Source organism: Athene noctua, chromosome 8 (assembly GCF_965140245.1).
Source record: "Athene noctua chromosome 8, bAthNoc1.hap1.1, whole genome shotgun sequence".
Classification (NCBI taxonomy): domain Eukaryota; kingdom Metazoa; phylum Chordata; class Aves; order Strigiformes; family Strigidae; genus Athene; species Athene noctua.
In genome coordinates, this window is record NC_134044.1 from 7,014,672 (window position 1) to 7,036,723 (window position 22,052).

Genomic DNA, 22,052 nt, shown 5'->3' on the forward strand with positions numbered 1-22,052 from the left:
TTATTACTATTTTTTCCCCCAAACAAGCAACCAGGATATCTTTTTATAATGCTCTATATTTGAACCCACCACAAACCTCCTGGAGACCAACTAAGTCATAACAAAGGTGTTTTGTTCCCCTCCCTCGTCAGCTTTTTTCTTTATAAAACATCTTAGTTTAGGAAAAGTCATACCACCAGCTACTAATTCCAAATGTTACAATATGCAGGAGATAACTTTGTTTGATACCCATATTTCACAGAAATTCAACTCTTTAAAATTGGTAGGCTTTTAAATCAAACAAATCATTGTCATATCCTTAATTGACAACAAAAACAAAATAGTACTTCAGAAAGTCTCTCCGTAATTCCTTGCTTGATACAGACAGCTTGCAATGAAATAAATAAATAAGCAAGCAAGCAGGGGAATGATGAATGTGCCTACAACAGACAACAGAACATGCCAGCAGCACAAAAATCAACTACTACAGAAGCATAACTTTTTATTGACAAATAGGCTATTAGTATTTTGTACATATTGTGAAGGGCTGTCCAGTGCTTTTACTGATCATTATTGTTAAACCATTTAAATCACCACTTTAAAATGTTCACAGTCCATCTCTGCCTCATTCCTCAGTACTGGTTTCTATCCCTCCAGTTACCGTAAATATATAAACTTGTTCATCTGATATTTGGAAAAATTCAGGAGATTAGTATCTCCAGCAGAGAAAGAGGGTTGGCTGGAAATAACTGTAATCTCCTAAAGTTTACCAGTCACCAGTGGGATAACAAGTCCCAGACCCACATGGAGCCCACCTAAATACTCAAAGCACCTATTTGGTACCGCAGCTGTGCTACTATCAGCTTGCCAGTTCAAAGCTGCCTTAGACATGAGACACGACACTTAAGTCTCACCTCTAAATGACATGTAAATACACTGAATAACAAGACCCAGGTAATTTCAAAACCTTTCCATTCAGCCTCCACAAAGTTGTGAAGACCCACACAAGCATGACTGTTGCCAACTTGTCTTGTTACCACACTAAACATGTGGATCACTTAGTATTTTGCTTGTACTAGATGAAAAATATAGTATAATTTTCATTACAGGCAAACAAAAACCCCTCTAACTTTCAGAAAGTATAACTACATAAAGAAAAATATTTTTCCTCAATAGAAGCAACAATTAGGGAGCTCCTATCATCATCATTATCAAAAAACGTTTATCACCATCAGGTCCTCATTCCCCCGAAAATCCACCACACTGCACCACAAAATCACAACAAACCAATTGGAGGTGCGGGCACAGGCCTGGTGAAAATGACAAATCAGATATGAAACTATTTAATCTTAATTACCAGATATTTACAAATCTATCCCTTCACTCATTAGTGGGTGTGGAAATCCCATCATGCAACACAGACTACTCTATTACAGCATCTACCCAAAAAAAAAATCTAGAGAAAATGCAGTGTTCCTCATTACCAATCAGTATATCTTTAACAAGTTAGTTGCTAACAAGGTAAGTACTATGTAAACGGGATACCATTTCTGTTCTTCCATCCAGCTACTTCTACCCATAAAATCTTGGCTGCAATTTTGTTGTAACTGAGAATAGTCGTCACAGAAAAAACATCTGAAGCTTTTTCATACTTGTACACATATACAGTATATTTTCAGTTATTTTCTGTGGTCAGCATGGTAAAATAAAGTGATATTGCCATTCTAAAGCATTACTTTAACAGGTACAGAAGCATGGAAAACATTAATTTGTTCTGTGTAGTTATTTTGCTCATAATTCCTATTTTGATTCGGCATAAGAACTTTTCTATTTTCATCCTCTTTCGGATGTTTTCCCACAACATTTGCAATTGTTGAAACCACTTTAGTGTACCAACAAGAGTTTGAAATGCTAAAAGAAGCAAGACTTAAAAATGCTGTTAACATACCCTATAACCTACACACCACAACACAGAGTTATAAAGTCCTTCTACGATACTTGTTTGTAATTACAGACTTCAAACACAGACATCAGAATCTTTTAAAATTCCATTTCAATTTTCAATTAAAAAGAGAAGAGCAATCATCACACCAATCTGAGCATGCTGGGAAGCTATTCTTGCTTTCAGGCACTTACTTAATATTTCCTTCCTCAAGGAAACAGCTTAGTGTCTTTTACAGTCAGCACCCAATTTCCACCAGTAGCTGACATCACAGGGGTCAAGAGAGAACAAGTATTTATACTGAGAATAAATACGGATTGGCAACGTAAGACGGCTGTGAGCATGAGTCATGAGCCAAACCATAAAATGTGTGGTGGCACTAGTGACTAACAATATCACATCTAGTAACTGAAACAAAGGCAGAAAGCCATCTGGACTGGGAGCAATAACACCAGAGACATTTTAAACAACTTCCAGCTAAAGGAAAAAACCAACAACCAAAATAATAATAAAAAGCTATTTCAGGCTGTCAACCTCATAGCTATTCTTGCCTACTGTCACAGTAAAAACAACTTCTCACACAAAAGAAGGAAGTAATTAAAACAGTATTTAATCTTGGCCACTCAAGTATCTAATCAATGATTATTTGGATTTAACAGCAGCAAAGCCCAATACTACATGCTTTTCTAAGTCACAAGTACATACTATTGACAGAGAGCATTCAAACCTTCCCATGTATAATATAAATTTTCTCTAAACTTAACGCATTTCAGCTTTGTATGTATATACACATACGCTCTTAATCGCAAAACCACGCAATTTGTATTTGTTCTGAAAGAGCTGCTTAGATTAACGGAAAGAAATGGAACACAGTTTAGAAGAACATCTGCAGAATGAGAAAAAGAAAATGTAACATTCATATTTATTTATTTATTTAATGTACACAAACAAGAAGCCCTACAAGATTTCTCAAACCAAGACAACTGCCTGCGATTTTTCTATCTATAAATCAGCACATCTTGTATGTGCACCAAGCATTAAGACTGAAGTGGAACAACTATCACTACAAGCTGTCAACATCTAGGTTGTAAGCCTCCACACTCCAGGTGAAGCTGGGTGACACAATGCCGTGCTCACTGCTGGCTAGAGAGGAATGGCTACAGCCTCCCTTCTGCTCCGGGCTGCCCAGTTCTGCTCCCCTGCCTTGCACCTGTTGCAGCACACCTCAAGTCTCCTCATGAACTGTTTCAGCTTATCATCCAGGTGGAATCAATGAGTCATTTTCTTTCACATTATCTAGTTGAGTCAAACCACAGAAGCATCTAAGGAGTACCAGAGCCTCTGAAAGGAGATGAATGGAAGCACGATCTTCTCAGCAGCAGCAAGCCTCCAGACTGTTAGAGCATTTCAGGTAACTACAGCCTCAAGATGTGGTTTTACAACTGGCTAAAACTGACAGAAGATCATACTGCCCTTTCTGTCAGCAAGATCAGAGCAATGATCCAACTGAGATTTTAGGTATTTCTCTTTAAAGTTAGTTTTCAGTCAAAACAGCTTTCTAAGCAGGCACGCTGCATGAAAACAGAAAGAAGGTGGTGGTAACACTTAGCCAAGAACAGGGCAGGACTATCCCTTCTGACAGCAGACCAGATTTTGAGCAACTTAAGCCACACAAGAAATAAAACTTCCATTTGCTTTCCACAGGGAGAAAGAACTCCCAAATAAAAGACAATTAAAATTCTAAATGCCTAAAGCGAAATGCATACTTCACCCTAACACAGTTCCAGGTAGGTAAAAAGAGAGGGAGGAATCTAGTGACCCATACAGAAAGTTACATAGATTTTTTCTTCACTGATGTCTTCCATAAACATTCACTTGTCCTGACATTGCTTCACAGACCAGACTCTTTCACCACAGAAGCGATGTAAGCTGGTTTTGTCTTCATTACAGATTCCTACAGAGGGTGAGAATTTCCTTTGTGAAATCAATGTGAAAGTTACAGAATTTAATTTTCTGTCTTTCCTCTGTATTGTGACCTTGACTAAAAGATATTCAGATTTTTTAAGCAGGAGAGACCAGCCAGCAGACCACAGTCCCTGAACAACTATTGAGAACAGCTATGTGTTCCCAGGCACAGGGTTCTTCATTGTTGTTTTGTTGTGGGGCTTGTGTATGTGTGTGTAGAGCTGTTTAGTTTTGTTTTTTAAAGGACTTTCCATCTCTAGACAGACAGAAGAATTTGCTCTAGTGCAAACAGACTCATTCCAGAAGCCAAAAGACCTTGTAGCTTCACCACCATCCCCCAACAAAACTATAACTCATCATCTAACCAAAAAGAGACCACTAGGAAAGGAAAAAAGAAAATAAACAAACAAACAAAAAAAGCCATATCAGAACCAAGCTGCTTCGTCATTGATTCCTAGAAGGGATTCAGGAGAGTTGACAGTCAGAAGTAAGCTACACATGCTTTTCTGTGAATTGCAGCCCAGTCACTTTTTTCCTAACCAAAACACAGAACTAGAACCACACATGCCTGGGCTATACAGTGCAGTTACAAAAGCAGCCTGTAAAAATAACATAGACAACGCTTCCAGCAAGTGTCAGTCACCAGCAGAACCACTGGAACATTACACAATATCAATTAACAAAACCCAGGCATTAAGAACATCCCCAAGAGTTACAAGACTTATCTTTTAGACTAAAAGGATCAGTAGGGTTTCAGAAGCTGTGGTTACAAGTTGGGGTTGTGTTCCCTTACTATAAGCCATCCACTCGGAAGCTTATTCTGTTTTGCTGAGAAGGCAGGCAAGACCAGTTTGTAGCAAACTCACTTTCGTCATGACTACTTCAGGACAAGAGCACTGAGAGCCCAGGACCACCCAGCTGCAAAGGTTTCACACCACTGCTTTAAGAGTTGGTGAACTCAGTTCTACCAGTGTCGAGTAGTTGTAAAGGAATTAAATCCAGGAGGTGCAAATATCAGACATAAACCAGTGCCAACCAAAAAGATATGAAGGGCAAAGTGAAGTATGGGGGAGATTTCATAAAGTTACCCTGAAATAAAGAGCCGAACAAGAGCGTGCTCAGAGAGAGCGAGCCTGTCTGGAGGCACTGCAAAAAATTAGACACAGAGTAACAATACAATGAACTTTCCTTTGAAAGTAATTTATCATATCAGCAAAAGACTTGGGCGAAAAAGTACTCACAAATCCACATGGACCGTTATCAACACCCAGCATTAATCTATGTGGTCTAAGTTCTTCTAAAACCAGCATTATGAAGAATGCACCAATTATGAAATTTCACACTATGTCATTAAGTTAGAAATCTGCCTTTACTGGTGAACTCACCACAAATCCCCTGACACCCATCCACTGAGGTGTATTTTTATGTTATTAAAAGAACACCAATGTAAAATCCAATGCAACATTCAATCTATTATCCTGAAGCATAATAAAAAAGAATAGTAATAAAAGATAAGTAAAAGAAGCTGCAAGGAAGCTGGTAAATATAAACACCCACATAACAAAGTGTTAAGAGGAAAACTCTGATGCCCTGTTATCTCTCATAGCACTTATTCTCCTGGACTGCCTAATAGCACCAAGAAAATCTAGTCTTCAGACAATTCTTTAGAAGAGATACTGTACACCAAACTGCTATAACCTATCCCCGAAATGTGGTTACAGTTCTTTCAGGATACAAGACGTATGCTATCCCAAAGAGATGGCAGAAAGTTTGGGGGGGTGGAGAAGATGTCACTTGTGTATGAAAAAGTCAGTTTTCTTAAGAAATAAGTTTCTTTTATACCACCTCCTTCAAACAAGGGTGCATTTTAAGGGCACATAAGTATCTGCAGCTCTTCAGGTTAAATATAAACTTGGATTTATTTTTCTTTTCACTAAAAACATCGATATTTATATAAAGGACAAGTATCAGAAACTAGTTTGTTTTGATTATGCAAAAGCTAAGAGTTCTCCGCTTATCCAGATTTTTGCTTTGTACAGTAAGTTATTACAACTGTTAAGCACCACATTCAAGATGATGATCACTGTGATCAATACAGCTTTTCATCTACTGCTTGCTGTCATGTGGTAGTCAAGGGGCTAAACAAAAAAAAAAAAGGGTCTTGCAGCAGTGAAAGCAGTTGAAAAGGGCCACCCTATCCAGACACACAAGAACAGTGTTTAAACAATATCTCACTGTCCGGAACAGACTAGATGACAATCTGACCACAGTCATTTTCTAGGAAACAACAGCAGCATATCACATAGTCTTAAGTAGGAGAAACACTAAGCATTTACACAATATAACCATTGTAATCATTTTTCTAACTACGTAAACATCTAGTACTATAAAAAGATGAGCAAGCTATAAAGGAAATATTTAAGAACAAATAAGGGAAAAGAATCCAGCAGCAAAGATGGAAAAGGAGTCAGAGTACGCAAGAAGGCTTACATCCTATGAAACTTAGGGGGCATTTAAAAAAAAAAAAGAAAAAGTCAAAGGAAAAATTCCTCCTCCTCTATATTTGAAAGAATTCTGATTTCTTCTGAAGACTCTGAAGTCAAATATATACATTAGATCAGTGTGCTAGTTCATGGGTCTGTAGAACTACACCCTCTTCTATTCCTAAAATTATAATAAATTCACAGCTGCTACCTGAGGTTATGAGCTCTCTGCAGTCATACACTGCCAGCAGTTTCGGAAGGTTGCATGGGACGCCCTGCTGTGACTTCACTGACTATAACAAGATCACTTCAGACACTAGCTTGACTCTCCCAAGTCACTGTTTCCTGCATGCTGTTTTACCTTATCTGTAGCTCACTTTGAGAGCAGTCTACAGCCAGAAGCAACACTGTTATGCTTTTCCTCTTTCTTGGCTGTCCCCCACCTCCCTAGCCACACAATGGAAAAACAGTATGAACAAACATTACTTATTTTCCATCAACTCAGGGAACGACCTGCCTCACCCAGTGACAAGCAGGCACCATATCTGAAGCAAGGGTGGGGCGGAACACGGTTGTTACCCTCCAGCAGCAGTCACTGTAACGAGGAATTGCAACCTAGGTTTTGTTTAAAGGTTTAATGTGACAAGAGAAAGCACCTATGCTAAGCAATGCATGTACTACTAACAACTGTTATTTTCTGTTCACTAGACCTCACAGTTCACACAGGATCAGTAGTGACCCTCTTTTAAAGATGAGATCCAATACACTGACAATTAAAGTTTATTCTGTAAGTTATTTCATGCCATGCCACTGAAATTCCTATTTTGCCCTAAAGAACAAACCCACTAAGGTTCTGGCCTTCTACAGTTGCATAAGTGAATTTCAATCTAAACTGCTTACAAATTTAAAATGTAAATACAAACAACTTGATTATAAATACAAATGTCTAAATCAGCAAAGCTAAGATTTTTCCACTCCAGGAATGTCATGGTTATCTATCTACAACAGCAAAGATTTTAAGAATTCAAGACATCTACAGTGTAGCCTGGGAAGTTATTTTTAAAGATCATGTGGTACTATAAATATTTCCCAGCAGTTTAGTTCAACTGACACATGAGCTGGCCCTATGGAATGGAACAGAAAATTAAGTGTCCATTTAGTCAGGATTCCTCCAGAAATCAGAATAAAAATATCACCATTTACTTTTCTAAAAATATCTATGTATAGAAAACATGAAAGGCTTTGTTTAAATGTTACTCCCTCACAGTGCTCAGACTGGTACCAAGAGTGGTCTCTCAGCTAGCTATTCAAGCCTATTCTCTCATTCTCCTCATAAAATATAGCTAATTTTCCTCAAAGAGAATTTAGTTAGGTTTTTTCCATGATCCCCGATTATTTTGCCTGTTCATCTCCCATAGCTTTATTCCTCCACTGTACTCCTAGCATTACACACTAAGTTTTAAAAACTGAAGCCAGAATTTTAAAACCACAATGCATGGGCTTTCTACTTTGATATTAATGCCTCTAAAAGTGGCCCAGTTTTCAAGAAATGTTGAGCACCTGAATTGGCATTTGACATCAACAGGACTTGGGAGATATGAAAAAATGCAAACGTGTTAACTGGTTTCAAATTAAAATTTAATTTAATTTTAAACAACTTGATTTGAACAGATGGTTAGATTAGATTACCTCTGGTCATCCCTTCTTATGGAAATTATTTTATGATTCAATGAAAGTGTAATTAACTAGCTGCAAATGAGATTATTGTCTTCAGAAAACTTTTCCTGCAAAACAAGCAACAGATAGAGAACCACACTATTAAAATGGTATTCCAGGCTCAGAAGACTTACCAGAAATTATTTTGAGCAATGAAGATAAAAGGAAATTTTTACTCTTCATTACTTCATATTCCGACAAGTAAACACAGTTCCTGCTTCCTCCAAAGATTATTCACAATGAACCAAACAAATGAATAAAGTCCCTTAAGTCCCAGGCTTCTAACAGACTTCAGGCAATTCACAAGCAGCACATCATTCATAATGAACACAAAATACAACAGTGACATAACAGCTTCTCACAGCTAATTCATGACTGTCCTTTGGTGTATCCTGAAATCACTATATAGATACATTAAAAAATACATATAAAAATATGGAGTTTCAGAACTCCTTTCACATCTAAATGCTACTGTCTGAAATTGTTTTCAGAAGCATTTGACCACTGGATCACACTGAAGCTGGGGCCACTATAAGAAAACACCCTCTTTCCGCTCACTGGAATCCAGTTCTGCATGGTCCAGATGGGAGGGAATATCAAGAAAAGGAAGAAAACTGTGATTAGAAAAGCACTGTCATATAAGTAACAGTTAATTTGACACCTTGACCACCAGTCAGGGAGACAAGAAGGAGGAAAGTTCAAATGAAGCAAAAGTTCAGTCAAATAATTCAGTATTCTACGTCAATTGGGCTGTGAGAACATATCTGGCATATTCACCTTGAAGAAAATTTGTAAACGGCACTCTCAGATATTTTGGTACGTTTTAAACAGCAGCAAGCAGAGTGGGACCTCACATGAAGACCAATGCATTCTGTACAGCCTGCTCCAGGATGGTAAAATGAGACTAAAGATTTGAGAGATCAGACCTGGTTAGTTCACAACCTAGAAAATTCACTTTTGATAATCCAGATCACTGTAGGTATTTTATGTACTAGGGGAAGGTTAGCATGAAATGTTAGGATATGTTGAGTTCTAATATTAGAAAAAGATTCCACTAAACATTTAAATGATGGAATGCTCATAGGGATATTTTAAACAACAACAACAAAAAAAAAATCAAGTTTAACAAAAGAGGTGAATGGCACAAGGAAAGAAAGAGGACTGGACAGTCAGACTGAAGGGGAAAGGAAGAGAAAGAGCTGAACCCAGAATAAAGGTGTCATTTTAACACAGGTGAGTCAGTTCCCTACAAAGCTGCGTAACTGCTTGTGCCAACAAAGTGAAGATGCAAACAAGCAAGACGAGTGGCGGAGGAAGAGTGACAGTTTCTTCCAGCCCCAGGGCTGGCTTGCCACTTTACAGCTCTTCAACTCGTTTTCAAAAAAATATAGGTAAACTACAGCCTAAAGGTCTGGCTTTATAACAGCGCAAGTTATTATTCAAAAGACTATGTAACATGCCTGTCACGAATCTGAAGAGATACATTAGTAATCTAGAGTTGTACTTCTAGTGATTTATTGTACTAAGTAAACTGTAGGGTCCCCATCTCCTGTCCCCCCATATATAAGAACTGTACAAGAATTCTTAATAGTCTAACAAAAAACCTAGGAAATATTAAATCAGTATTAGTTCTCCTCTCTGGCATTTTCTTGCCTGTTCTACCACTCAAGAGTAATTACTTGTTCCACTGTAAACATGGAGGAAAAGAGAAGTAAACATTCCATTTACAAGATATTTAAGTATATAAATAATTAATACTTCCTGTCCTTTTGAATTGTACAAATGGACCTCAACCATCAAATTTCACCAGCAGCCAACTGTTTCCTTCAGCTATTAAAATGTTACATCTCTACATTATGAACTAGATTACTTTCTACTATAAAAGAGTTAAGATCAGAAATAGAGGTTTTCCTATTATAGATACCTCTTCACATAGGGACTAAAAGATTCACTTTTCAATTATTTCTGATATTTCAATCAAAACCTCTAGGAAAGAGGGTTATTTTCCAGCAGACAGATTGTATGCATCTAGAAAGAAGATGTGAAAAAGTGAAATAATTAAAAAGAGTGGAACACTAATTAGGAACGAAATTTTCTCCCAAAAGAAGGGGACACAGACCAAAACACAGGCTGTGCTTAAGTCTCATATACAGAGATGCCATGGATACTAAAAGTTAGAAAGATGTCCTTTAAGGGAAAAAAAAAAAAAAAAAAAAAAATTACCTGCTTCATCAGACTAGACATTCTTCCTGATTGGGTCAGTTTCTTACACAGAACAATCCAGTCTGGATTTTTGCAGTTAGTTTTCTCCCAACACCAGCTTCAATGTCACCCACTACACAGATTCAGAGTGGCTGTTCACAGCCATTTGTTAGATGAACAGGACTGTTCAATGCTGAACAAGCACTGAACAAAATCCAACAATTCAAGTCTAATGCAAATATTTAGATGTATTTTATGCATCTTTTTCATGATACATATTTAAAAACACAGCTTGAAATATAATGCCATTTGGTAGAAAAGAATAATCCTAAAAGACGCACACAATCAATACTTTTCCCAGTAAGTTGATGGTAATAAAAGACAAAAGCAGTCCTGGCTATTCATCTTAAGGACCAAACCCAATTAAGATGATCTAAGAATCACAGACCAGTTGAGGTTGGAAGAGACCTCTGAGACCCATCTGGTCCCAAGATTAGTCTCCACACTGAAGTTAAAGCACGTTGCTTAGGAGCTTGCACAGTTAACTTGGAAAGTCTCCATGGATGGACGCTCCACAGCCTCCATAAGCAATCTGCTCCAGTGCTTAACAACCCTCACAGTGGAATTTTTTTCCTTATATTTAACAGGCATTTCTTTTGTTGCAACCTGTGCATTCTGCCACTTGTATTCTGCCTTTCAGGCATCTAGCCACATCTTGTCTATAATCTTCCTTCAGGCAGTGGAAAACTCCAGTAAAGACCTATCCTCGTCTCCTCCAAACAAAGGTCACGTACAAGCCCCACCTCGCTGCAGCCCCCTAGTGCCCCCAGGGGCAGCCCTCCGCTGGCCCCTGCCCGCTCGGGGAGCATCCCTCTGGCCCCCGGCCGCCCAGAACTGGAGACGCGGGCGCGGAGCGGAGCGGAGCCCCGCGCAGCCGAGCGGAGCCCCGCGCCGCCGCCAGGGTGCACCGCCGCCTCACGCCCGCAGCAGCCGGGCCCCGCACTGACTGGCGCGGGGGGTGTCCCTGTACTATTTCCCAGCTGCGAGATTCCGCATCTGCTTTTAAGACGTCGTGAGACATCACCCGGCTTTGTATCTGTGAATATAGACGCTACTCAGACTTTATTTTAATGGTTTTTAGTACTTTAATGAAGGATTCCAATTGCAAAATACCTTCTGATGACTGAAATCTCCACAAACATACACAAATGTCCAAATCACAACAAACAAAAAAGTTTCAAAAATATTTCCCCCAAAAGCACAAGTTAGAATCAGTTTAGTTTATAACATCAGAATTCTCTAAGAAAAAAAAAAAAGGGGGGGGGGGGGGGGAAGAAACACAAGTTTACTGGCTACTAAACACAAGCAAGTTTTGTGCTTGGCATAAGCCTGGATACAATGATTTTAAATGACTAAAGCTGTCTCCACTGAACAGTTTTCATTTCATTTGTTTGCAGAGCTCAGTTTCAATGCTCCTGCCCATCTGTTCTGGTAACTTGCTTACCAGAGTCAAGAATTAACTTTTCAAAATAAGTGTGTAAGCAGCAAATAGGTATTATTTTATTTTGGCATTGTGACAGATGCCTGTATTTCTACTGTTGTCTAAGAAGTCAGTAAAAGACAAACAACTTCATACAGCACAGCTTCTGAAAACTTTAGAGGTCAGAATTAAGTATCAGGTCCTACAAGAACCTTTCCCCAGTACGTTTACCAGCCACTTGACATATGGCCTAGATCAGGAACTGATACATATTTACATGTGCTGACTTAAAATTGTAGCATTTGCTTCAAGTACTTACAGAAAGGGAACTAACACGCACATCAACCTCTTTAGATCCATGTTTAATTGAAATTTTATAATTGCCTTCCCACCTTTTTAAAAAAAAAGCTATCAATCAAAATGTGTTACTCTGTCAGTTAAAAACACTTCGGAAAAAATAGCAAGTAGGAAAAGTTTAGCTTGTCTGACTAGGTTTCACAGACATTTTTCTACCAAAATTATGACACCATGTACACATCCCTTTTTAAAGAAGAAGCTAAGAAGAGTCATTTCCTCTTGGCAATAAAGCAATACACCAAAATATACTTGTAAACTACAACCATTTTCCACTCCCTTTCAGTTCTAATAGCCAGATATTTTTCATTCCTATACATTCAAGTGTATTTCCAACGACTCCTGCAGAATTACATTCACATATTACACATAGTGCAAGTAAAATCCCCATCTGACAGAAAATTAGGCAGATTTTTCCCCGCTTCTAACTTCTACAAGAATATGTTTAAACATCTTACAATCTGATGCAAACAAGGTGACTGTAAAATGATTACTTCTCCCATCTCAAGTAATTGAAACACACAGAAATTAAGAACTATGCTGTATCAATATAGAAATGTTTAGGTATCTAGTACCAAAAGGTACAAACCACAGTCATCGAGTTAAGCTGCTAAGTTTCATGCATTGTAAATGAGACAAATGTGTGTCAGCCTTCACAAAAGCAAGAAGTTAACTAGAAACAGTGAAGAAAAGACATATCTAAGATCCATAAATTGAAGAATTATGCTATATTGATCAATGATGGAACTGCAGTACAAGACAAATATTAAAATACTGACAATAAAAATATCAAAAGTCACACACAAAGTGCCAGGAGTAGAAAGTTACAGTCAAAAAAACACTTATGCTTTCAAATTCCCTGGAAGATACAGGCAGGGTTTTAACGTTTGCCAGCAAATCGGGGGGTTACATGTAATTACATGTATACTAGGCCACTTGCTGCTCAAAACCACACCCAGAATACACAGGAGCCAAGAGAAAAATCTGATGCCCATCTAAATTTCGTAAGATGCAATTGCTTCCAAGATGGGACATGCTTCAGTAAGAGTACAAAAGAGTGACCATTACCAGCTGATAAACTGAATTATGAAGTCACTTCTTTTTTTAGTGCAGTTATAAAAAAGTTAAATACAATAACAGCCTAATAACCATGCTACTGACTTTACAAGAAAAAAAAAACACACACACATACAAAAAAACCCCTGTAATACTTACTCCAGAGAACCTGTTCCTGTTTCAGTCTGACTGCGTAGTGAAGATACTTTTATTAAACATCTTTTTCTTACTAGTACCCTTGTCTTCTTGCAAGATTCCACAAGATGACCTAAAAAAGCAACGCACAATATAATGTGATTAACCAAATGAGAAAATCAGAAATTTGTACTTGGTTTAATAGCTCCATAAACTTTTTGTGCAGAAATATTTCATTTACCACACATTTTCATTTTCTTCGAATACTACAGTACCATATTCACCTTACTAAATGAATGTCAAATCCTCACTCAATTACCAGAAAGAAAAAAGGAAAGGAAAAAATATGTAGAACGTGACATTTATTCTAACAATATAGGTTTCATAATAATGAACTACAGTCAAAAACATTTTTCAGCTGCTACGAATATTTTTAAATTTTTGTACACTCAATTTGGATCAGATCAACAGACGTCCATTACAATTAGAGACAAAAGAAAGGGAAATAGTGTTGCTGTCACTGTCCTAACCACATCTTCTCTTTTACACTTGGCTGTGAGCAGTTTTGTTGGGGGTTTTTTGTTTGGTTGTTTTTTTGAAGAGTGTAATGTCATCTGTAGTTCTACTGTGGATAATTTGAGTTGATGACACAAGTGATCCCATCTTCCTATTCATATTTCAACTTGTGAAACAGCAGGAGAAAGGTTCAGGAGGTCTCCTCTTACCACCATCCTGCAGATACACAGGACAAAATATCTCCACAGAGACAAGACATCATCTCCATTTAGCTCCACCTTGCAAACCAGGCTATCAGCAAAGTGAAACAACCAAAAAATATTTAAAGCCCCCTTGAGAACAAAGCAGTGCTATCAGTTTGCAATGGTATTATCTACAGGTTTGTAGGGCAAGCCACAAAACACAAGGCATGTAACTACGCTCCTCCTCCCATAAACAATTCTTTTTCTAAACCACACTGTGCTTGTAGCAACTCAACACAGCCGTGTGATCAGGAAGGAGGGCTGTCGTTCCCTCCGTCCCACACAGAGCAGAACCTCTCCAGAGGTCAGCATGTAGAGCACCATGAGGCAAAAAATAGTTGCTGCCCCATCCGTTTAAGTCTGAAAAAGTTAAGTTACTGCTCCAGGCACAACCTTTTGAAAACAAACTTGTGCTGCATAAAGGTATGAACTAGTCCAGAAACTTCTCATGATTAAAGCCTAGGAGCCTACAGCAGGCAACAGCCGAAAGGAAGACTAGAGACAAATGAAGGCAGCTTTACACGATTTAGAAATTGCAAGGACAAAGAAACAGTTTGAATCTCTTATAACCAGTGCTAAAGCACCAGTCTGGTATTAATGTTTTACAGCCATGTCAATATTTGTGTTTATGGAGTCAGAAAAATTAGAATCAAAAGCTAGTGGCCAGAAGGCAGGAGTTGGGGAGAGGGTGTGAAATGCACCATACTATAGATACAAGACAAATAGACATTGCTTCCAGAACTTCCACCTGAGGAAGCAATCTTTCATGATCTGTGGCCCCTCAAACGGGGGGGGGAAACAATGACCCAGTGTATGTCTGAAGTACCATACTCTGCAGCAGAAGCAGGATGCTATTTTAACTAAAAATTGGATGTCCCAGCCTTCTACAGGTCTCTGGCTAACTAGTCATGTGCTGACAAATCAGATGGTGGAAGCCTAACACACCATTCTAAATTCATATGAAAACTCTCACAGAAAACCTAACAGCACCAGCATAGGAAAGAACGGTGTTCTGAAATTGCATATACAATATAAATTTACCCTAACAACCACCACCACTTCCACAGATTGGCAAACCACAGAGAAGCCTCCCAAATGCAATGTAGGAATCACAGGCAAAATGCTCAATACTAGTTTTCTAATACCAGCACTGATACACCGGAAAAAACTGTGACCTCATTCCTTCCCTATACCATACACTGTCTACCCATTTTATTAAGTTCATAAATTGGAACAATGTGTAACACAGATGTGTTGTCAGACTTCTTCACTAAGAGCGCATTTGGAAAAAAAAAGGAAAGAAAATCAAACAAGGCTGGCACTAAAAAAAATAAAACGCACTTTATGAAATAACTCAAGTCCTACAAGAGAAAGCAGGCAGTCATATTACAATGTGCTGCAGTTTCTGCTCTGAGACTTCTGTCTCATTTTTTCCTTTCTCTTCACTACACGTAGCACAAACTGTCACCTGGAACAGGAGACAACTGCTTGGCTCCTATCATGCTTCAAATCATTCCCATCTTAGAGAGAGTCAACCTCCTGCACTGTATTGATCTCTAAGACACTGGTGAGGCAAGGGGAGCTAACGCTCCTCATGCCTTTTTCAGAATTTGGCAAGAAATAAAAGAAACTTGTATTAGCAGAGTGGACAATGCACTGGCATCTAATCTGAGGGTTAGGCACATGCATAAAGCCCAGAAGATATCTAGGGTCCATAAACTGTACACGTTGTGAATAGGTGCTGTCTCAGTTATCCGTTCCTGTGTTCTCCACAGCCTCTTGCTTGCTAGATTTCTGCTCCCTTCCCTACAGCTCTCTGTCCTTTCTCCCCTCTATTCTCACAGTAGTTTCTATCTCCCCTGCAATTCAGACATGACATTGACAATAGGCTTCCTGCTGGTCCTCTGCAACCAACTGTACACTGAGGATAGCTAGGGGAATGGCTAGCCCTCCAGACTTAAAACATTTCTGGTGCACACGGACAAACTACCCACTACTATGTTCAAGCACTAGAAACAAATCCTTTGTTACAGGATGACAGCATGCAGCTTTATTTTTCTAGCTAACCAGTATTTCTCATTTTTCAGCCCAGCAGAACAGAGGTTACCAGAGATGGTTATCAACCTAACCACAGATCACATCATGGTCAACCCTTCATATGCCAGTACACTTTCTACCTTCAAAGCACAAGTGAAAAATTTTTCAAAGGCTCATGACTACATTACCTAACAGACCAAGGTACAAACTCTGCTGGCCTTTTAACTACCATAAACAGCTACTGAGAACTCCCAACTACATAAGAAACACAAGCATAATTTCTGGGAATAAAGATCTGAAAGACTTGAAGCAACTGCCTCAAGCAGTGAACACAAAGCGAACTCCCTGATGAGCACACACCTTTTCCCTACTGCATCTCTCTGGAGAATGTGGGAAAAATAGAACCATCAGCTGGATGTTACCAGTGGCACCTCCTTCATGGGCCTCTGCTGACTGTGAGCTCAGCCAAAAACACAACACAAAATAACCCTGGGCACTTGTCCTTGGGTCCACACCCACATCACTTCTACAGAAAGCACCGCCAGGGACCTAACAGAAACCATTTCATCTTGCAAGTTCTGCATGAGAACTTGTTTTTTGCAAAATAGACATTTTTGTGACTCCTTTCATTACACCTTTATTACATAGATACTGGTTTTTATGTAAATCAATAACTGCTTTAGAAAAAACATTAACAATCTTATTAAATAATTCAGGAATCATAAAGTTTCAGCAATCAAAAAGTCTGTGACAATCCAGTAAAACTTTCTATGGTTCTATTGCCACCCTCTATACTTCTTTATGTTCATAGAAACACAAATGTATGACCCAAAAAAATTGTACCACAAGGGAAGAAAGAGGGAAAATGTACAAGAAACTTTTGACTAAAACTCCTGTGTGGCATCTAAGATAAAACAGAAACGATTACGAGCTAGGGACATAGGCTACTTGCAAAGAAAGAATATAAAAGAAAAAAGAAAAATTCAATCATAAGCAATGGAGGATGCCACACAGAAATTACTGGGTTAATTCTGACTCTATGGACTTCTACTCTATGACAATTTCTAGACCTATCAGACAGGCTCCTCTGTGAATTCTGACAGAGCACACAAAGAAACTGTTTGTTTCTTAGAGAGGATACTCTGGATTTGCTTTAGGATAAGGGACTCTGAGTGGGTTAAATGACACAATACAGCAGTTTCTTGAGTATCTTCCTCTCTGCAAATAGATCACCTACTCTGGAAGAACGCACCGGGGAAGGCATCAGGACCAGCACTGAAAGCACTAGCAGATGTTTTGGACAGCAAGGCAAGAGTATTTTATAGCTTTTGGTTCACATCTTCAGCTACTTCAAAGCTGTCTCATGCATTTCATGCTCTCAATAGCACTGAAGATTGGACAAGTGAATGTCAAGCTGAATTAGCTGGTGTAGCATCCACTCGGCAGTGAAGAAACTCACCATTCCACCGAGTCTGAGACAAGATGAGGATTAACCATCAGTAAATACACCAAATATCTTCAAATTAAAAAAATACTGAGAAATATAAAGCAACCTTCTTTTCCCTCCTTCCTCAGTCCTAAATTTCAACCATAATAGGCATAAAATTCTTCAGCAACTTTCACTATTAGCAATTAAACCATTACAACCCAATTTCAGGAATTAAAACAGGGAGAAAAAACTTGCAGCAGCGCACATTTGGCTAAATCACTGCAACTTCAAAATTCCACATACTGCACATCTTAGTGCAAATGTTGAATACGCAAGCTAAAACCTGAATCTGAAAAAAATATTTCCTATATATTGCATAGTGATGCATGCAAACTGATCCAAAGAATAGAACTGCACATAAACATTATCCTAATTATGCAGTGCCCATAGTCTCTTCAACAGCAGAGACCGGTTTTGACCTTTTAAAGGTGGCATTTCTGCACTAACATCAAGAGACAAAGTAACGGAGAGTATATATACTGTTATACACACAGCAGTGTTTTTCCTTGTGTTCTACTTTCACGGGTGTTGGTGGTTAGTCAAAAAACACTAATATCCTTTTTAAAAAAAAGCCTCAACCTTTCTTGATATGTGTCACTTTAAAATACTATCTCATACAAAATCTTTTAACCAAAACAGGCATATAGCTACAGGCTCTCATCACGTAAAAATACCCACAGAAAATAACAAAAAAGAAAAAAAAAAGCAGAGAGTACCAAGCACTGAACTACATGAGCTGCAAAAAGAGATCTATGTCAGAACAAGTCAGTTTACAGCCTTTCTTTTTCCTTAAGATAGATAAAACAAAGACCACAAAGCATTTTCATGAATAACTAAAAAATGTGGGTCAGTGTTATTCTTTAAGTTAAATGGATAATAGTTAGAAAAATGATTTGAAGCTAAATTCAGTCACATGTCTTCATTAAGAAGAAACTCGTTATCATAATTACATTCATCCAGTGGGTGATTCAAAGCAGGAGCTCTGTAGTCAACTGCTATGAATCACCCTCTAACGAAGCCATTTTCAATCTACCCAGAGAGCCAACCTTACCCTGTGAAATCCTCTTTGGCATCCAACAGCCTTGTTTAAAACAAATCTATACTCACACAAGCCCATACTAATATGCTTTTTTTTTTTTTTTTTTTTTACTTGGTTACACACGCTGCTGAATTCCTTTCAGTATGAACTTGCAAGTTTTCATTAACTAGTTTGAAAATACTGATTTCTAACAAGGTGTCAGTTATTGAATTTAATTGCGGGGGGGGAACGTCTTTCACAGTGATATAACCTGATGGTGCTCATGGTCGAGTAACCCAGTAACCCTCCTACTCACAGTAGTTTAGAACTTTTAGAACTCAGTGTGATTGAAGTTGTGAAGATGATTACAATCTTTTGTCCTTACAAAAGAGCAAAAGAATAAGGGCTCTTACTGGCACTGGAAAATGAAGAACAATTAAAGGAGTAAAGAACAGATACTTCTAGATGGCAAGGCATCACCTGCATGATTTAGGATCAACAAATAAAGATCTAAACAAAATAATTCATTTTTATTTTCCCAGAATGATTCATTCGTTTTTCCTTCTGCTCTGCCACCTTCAAAAGAAATGCCTCTGGGCAAAGCAGAAGGGGAACACATCACTGTTAATGAAGCGTAACAAAAAGAGACTCTAGTAGATGGCAAATTTTTCCTCTCATTCTGTTAGGCAATCATTCTCTGATTTGAGAACAGTGTGCTGAAATCAGGATTAGCAAAGCCTCTGTAAGTGAGAGACCCTGCAAATGTGCTCAGTATTAGAGAGGGCTGGCTGCCAGGGCTGACAATTTATATCAACTACAAAATACAGAAACATCCTGAGAGAGATTCTGGGCTGGAGAATGTACTAGATCTGAGGCTACTCTATAGTTCAAAAAGCATGAAGTTCTAGGCTGCGCATGACCATTTTATAAAAACAGAAGTGTTTTTATGATTTCAGATGACTCACAAGTGCTTTAGATTTGCTTTACATTGATTCATAAACATGGAGTGAAATGAGTAACACTTTCCAACTCATTTCCAGTTCCAATACAGTTTATGGAACAAGTGATTACCCAACTGGTTCAGTAGCTCCAAAGCTGGTGACAAAAAAATTAATAGTTTAGATTGAACAGGCTCATTCGTGTGAAGATGTAAGTTCCCCCACCTCCTCCCAGAGCCCACAGATCACTTACACCTCCAGGCCAGTGCTGCAGCTTTTCTAAATCTGGTTCACTAAGTCTGGCTTACAGAACTGAAGAATTAAAAGCCGTGGTCACAGAGCAGTGCTTCTCTTCCAAGAAATCCATACCTATATTCGTACACACATACACACAGAGCGTGAAGCTCAAAGGCCTGAGGCTGAGCGAACATAACCACTGAGCAGCAGTTTAGGCAGGTGCAAACAAATCCACCACCCTGCACAAGCCCTTGTGACATCCACAGAGATGTTTGCGAGAGTTAATGAACTGCCAATCTACTGGTCTGCAATCACTGCACACCCTTAGCAGTCATACCACTAAAATTAATCTTTCTGAATACTAAAATAGATTGCAAGCAATAATAAAAAATTGGATTCTGCATGGATTTTCGTTACATCTATAACAGTATTTGAAAACAGAAGTCTCGGGGAGGGGGGCATCAATTGACACCCACAGCAAGTCCTATACCTGTGAGACAACAGTGAAGCGCTGGTTCTTTTGGTCCTGTATCACACCACAATTACGCACCATACTTTCGTTTTAAAACCTACTCTCGAAGCTAAGTTAATTATTGAGTGTAACACAGAGCACAAGGACTTGTTAAGGAACAAAATTACCGCCACACCATCATGTTTTGATAAAGAAATCTTATATTAATGAGCCCAAGGACATTTTCAGACATTCTAAAATGTATGAAGTCCCTCTCCATGATTTCCCTCTGATTGGCTTAAACTCTGAAAGCCTTAAGGTACATAGCTCTCACTAACTAGGCATTTCCTCAGTTCAGGATACCTGAATATAGCCCTTGTTGGTGTATTTTCTACTCACTAGTGTGTCACAGATGTAAAAACACTGCAAAAAACCTTACTAGTTCCACCCAAAAGTTACTAAAAGAATAAATATTTACTTGCATTTTAAACAGAGAAATAAAACAGTGAGTGTCATCTAGGCTCTGCAAAGATCTTATCACAATTATTTAGTTACTTGAAACATTATCAACAGGACTACTCATGATTTGTTTCTTGTGACCTCTGTGTAGTCATTTTCTTCACTACTTCCACATGCTGATGTTTTGCTTCCCATTTACATTCTGTTAAATGCCTAATATGGTGAAACTATGCAAATTTACTTCTGTTTAGTTCCCATATTCTGCTTTTTGTTGTGTGCAAATTTTATATAAATGAGAACACATTTCTACAGTTAAATAGCAAGACCACACAATTAATTCTTCAGTAATTAATTGTTATGAGCCATTTTGTGAAGCTACTTCCCACTCTGCTCCAGATACCAGTTTAAAGGCTTCGTTCTTTATGTCTAAAAGAAACTCCAAAGCATGGATTGCAAGAGATCATGAACAAACACAGTAGTGTCTAGCTAAGTGTACTTCAAAGACATGCTGTTGTGGTCCAGCTTGCTGTTTGATTCCAAATATTACCACATAATAAATATCAACAATATGTCATCACTAGCATCATGTATATAGTAAATACAATCTGAAACTAACAGCTAACAAAATTTCTTGTGCTGAAGAAGGAAAAATTCAAGCATCAAACAAATGAAGTTTACCTTCAGTTATATCCAACACAAAAGCAAATCTATTAAGCTCTTTTAGGTAATGAAACACTGTGTATTTTAATTTGCTCTTGCTCCCCACTTCCCCTTCTTTCAGGTAGCGAGCCTTGTATTGCTTCATACTCTGGTGCTGAAAACTCGGGGTGTTATCAAAGGACTAGCATGCTATACACCAGAATGTACAAATCCAGGTTCTCAGTGTGCGCATGGAAACCCTCCAAGAACCTCAACTGTGTTACACACTGAAAGGCAAAGTATCACTGCGGGAATGTGAAAGAAAGATGAGCAGAGTTTGAAGAAAGCAAGAACAGCCATGCTCCTGCTTTTACTCGCTGCTCAACAGCAAACCTGCTATGCATTTAAAAGGGTGGAGAAAAACAGGCAAAACTGAACAGAAGACTAATAGCAAGCCTGAATACAAGTTTGGGCTTTTGGTTTAATTCTTACACTTCCTGTGAAGTGTACATTAAAGAACTATCTTTTTTTATAGGCTTATTTCTGACAGAAGTAAAAGCTTTTTGTGGCATCAGGCAACACTGCTGTGAGAGATTTACTTCTATATTCTGAGAAGGAACAGAGCTGTAGTAGTACTAGAGCTGTAACTCGCTCCACTTACCCTTTTCAGTGCATCGCCATGCGTATTCCCCTCTGCAAATTTCACACCAAGAG

General features: G+C 38.4%; 1 protein-coding gene across 5 annotated transcripts in view; it reads right to left on the reverse strand.

The window, feature by feature from the left end:
• The window catches only part of PIK3CB (phosphatidylinositol-4,5-bisphosphate 3-kinase catalytic subunit beta), a 102,354-nt gene that overhangs the window by 47,495 nt on the left and 32,807 nt on the right, over positions 1-22,052 (reverse strand). For 4 of the 5 annotated variants that reach the window (XM_074912273.1, XM_074912272.1, XM_074912271.1 and 1 more), the window contains one exon: positions 13,337-13,445. The exons of the other annotated variant lie outside the window; for it this stretch is intronic. The gene's annotated coding sequence lies outside the window, so the exon portion shown is untranslated. The remainder of the gene's footprint in view (positions 1-13,336; positions 13,446-22,052) is intronic. 5 annotated transcript variants of the gene reach the window in all.